Here is a 2,577-nt window from a genome sequence, read left to right as displayed (position 1 = left end):
GCACGGAAGCCCCGTGGGTGCGAGGGTGACCGTGCGGGGCTGTGGGTCCGCTGCAAGCTCCGGGAGCGTCTTCTCCACCTCGAGATCCCGGCGGGTAGAACGGGTGCCAGGCCCCGGGGAAACGGAAGCCGGCTTCCTACAGCTCTGCCTCCAGGTCACCGCGGGGTGCCGGGACCAGCGGGGAGTTGCCACCGCCTGGGAAGTGGCTCTCCTCGCTGGCAGAGTCTCCATGTGCAGAGGAGGCCACGGGCCCCAGAGAGGGCCAGCGCTGGCCCTGGGTCAGAGCAGACGGGCAAGCCCTGATGGTGCAGTTCTGGGCCTCAGGAGCAGCCTGTCTCTCCCCCAGCCACCTCCTCCAGGAAGCCTTTCTGGATTGCCTGATCCTCCGACTCTGCCCCTGCAGCGCCTGCCTGCTGAGCTGGTTCTGCTGGGAAGCCCCTCCTGCGGGTCCCTCTCCGGCAGGGAGCTCTCTGGAGGCCCTGGAGGGAGGGGCGGATAACGGGGAGCTGCCCAAGGCAGAAGGCGCTGCCAAGGAGTAGCGAGCAAGCTGGGGGTGCGCGCTGGGGATTAGATGGCGTAGGTGACCTTTGAGGTTCCTCTGGACCTTGGGGCTGAGATCCCGTGATGAGCCCTGGACAGCTCCCAGATCTGGACCTCTGCCCGGAACGTTGGGTCATTTGTGCACAACAAGTGGGGGGCCCTCCTGGTGCCAAGCTCTGCGAGGTGGGGTGGGGGGCAGGGTGGAGTTGACAACCTCTAGGTCCGGCCTTCCCTGGGGCTGGGACTCTCCCCTCCGAAGGGCATGTGGCTGGAGGGAGAGGGGACAGGACGGGCGTGGGAGGGAAGGAGGCAGCAGCCATTGGCCAAGGAGGTGGGATGGGCCCTGGGTGCGGGAGTGGGAGGGCTCTGGGAAGGTCTCCGGGGGGCCGGGTGGGGGGGTCGGTGAGGGCTCGGACTGCCCAGGCCTCCCCTTCAGGCCCCCTAGCAGCGTGTGGACTGGGCTGGCTCTGGGAGGGTGCCAGGAACGGCTCCTGCCCGATAAAAATAGATTTCTCTGAAGGGCTTGGGGCCGTGCCAGGAGAGCAGGTGCCCCCCAGGCCTGGCCAGGGTGGGTGCCCCTGGCGAGGGGGGATAGGGCTGTGGGGGCCCAGGTTTGCGCCCGAGCAGCAGGGTGGGTGCCGTGTCCTGGGTGCAGGATCCCTGAGCTCGAGGGGACAGTCACCTGGACGAGGAAGGAAGAGGCTGGGGGAAGGGGGGGGGGCGTTTGCCCGGAGGCCCTGCCGCCCAGAGGCCAAGGCCGGGAGAACCCCAGCCCAGCTGTGGTCCTGCTTCCGGCTGTGTGAGGGGGCAAGTGCCTGGAGCTCTCTGAGCTGCTGTGTTACCACGATATGGCGACAGCCTCGGTCACGGTGTGCAGCTTCGGCACCGCGCCTGGGGCACCCTCAGTGACAGCGCCGTGGGAGCCCTGTGGGACGCCCAGTGTCCCGAGCTGTCTCAGGGGGTTGCTGCTGGAGGCGGGGCGAGGAGCACTGGAGGGGGTGCCGGCCAGGGCCCCTCGGAGTTGACTGCTGATTGCAGGGGCCGGGCGGCTGTCTGGGCGCTGGGCTCGGAGCAGGCTTCCCAGCGAGGCCTCCCGGGACCCGTGTGCTGGGGGTCTTTCCTCCTGGCCCCCCCCCCCACAACTTTCTGAGGGCCTCTGGGCTGGCAGGGCAGGGAGGGCGTGGACCAGCACGATGTCACTCCACTCTTGGGGCTCCTGATCCCAGGAGCATTTGCGTGTGGAAGCCTCGCCAGGACCCTGGGGACGGTTTTGCCTGGGAAAACCCTGGAGGGCCTCCTGGGGAGGGGGCGTCTTGACTGAGCCCTGGAGGACGAGCTCATGTGGAGACAGCACCCGGCTCAGCCTTCCTGTGGGGCCCTGTGCGTGGCTCCCAGCACCTCCTTTCCTGCTGCACACTGGGCAGGGCGGAGAGCGACAGCGCCCACCACTCCACGGGAGGTTCGGGGAGGGACAGTGGTGTGGAGCACATAGTAGGGGCTCAGGCCGCGGAGGGGGCCTTAGAGTGAGGCCGGAGCCTGAGCAGGAGGCTGAGCAGGAGGCTGAGCAGGTGGACCTCAGGGCCAGGCAGGCGGGGCCTCGTCCTGGGGTGTCAGCCCGGTTACCCCTGGGGCCAGGGGCACCTCCTTTGCATTTTCAACGTTGGCCTGTGCAGCCCGGCCGGGTGGCTCAGAGGTTGGGCATCGACCTATGACCCAGGAGGTCACGGCTGGATGACCGGTCAGGGCACAGGCCCGGGTTGTGGGCTCCATCCCCAGTGTGGGGCGCGTAGGAGGCGGCCGATCCATGATCCTCTCTCATCATGGATGTCTCTCTCTCTCTCCCTCTCCCTTCCTCTCTAACATCAATAAAAATATATTTAAAACAACAACAAATAAACAAGAACACGTTGGCCTGTGCTGAGGGGCCCCCAGGAGCTCCCCCTCCCCCGCAGCCCGAATTCCCTGAGGCCCTGGGGCTGCGGGCCTCCTCTCTGCGCCCCGGGCCGGGGGCCCTGGGGTCCTGGGCGCAGGGGAGGC

The sequence above is a fragment of the Myotis brandtii genome, unplaced genomic scaffold, assembly GCF_000412655.1.
Source record: "Myotis brandtii unplaced genomic scaffold, ASM41265v1 scaffold532, whole genome shotgun sequence".
NCBI classification, from domain to species: Eukaryota; Metazoa; Chordata; class Mammalia; order Chiroptera; family Vespertilionidae; genus Myotis; species Myotis brandtii.
This window is presented reverse-complemented; position numbering follows the sequence as displayed.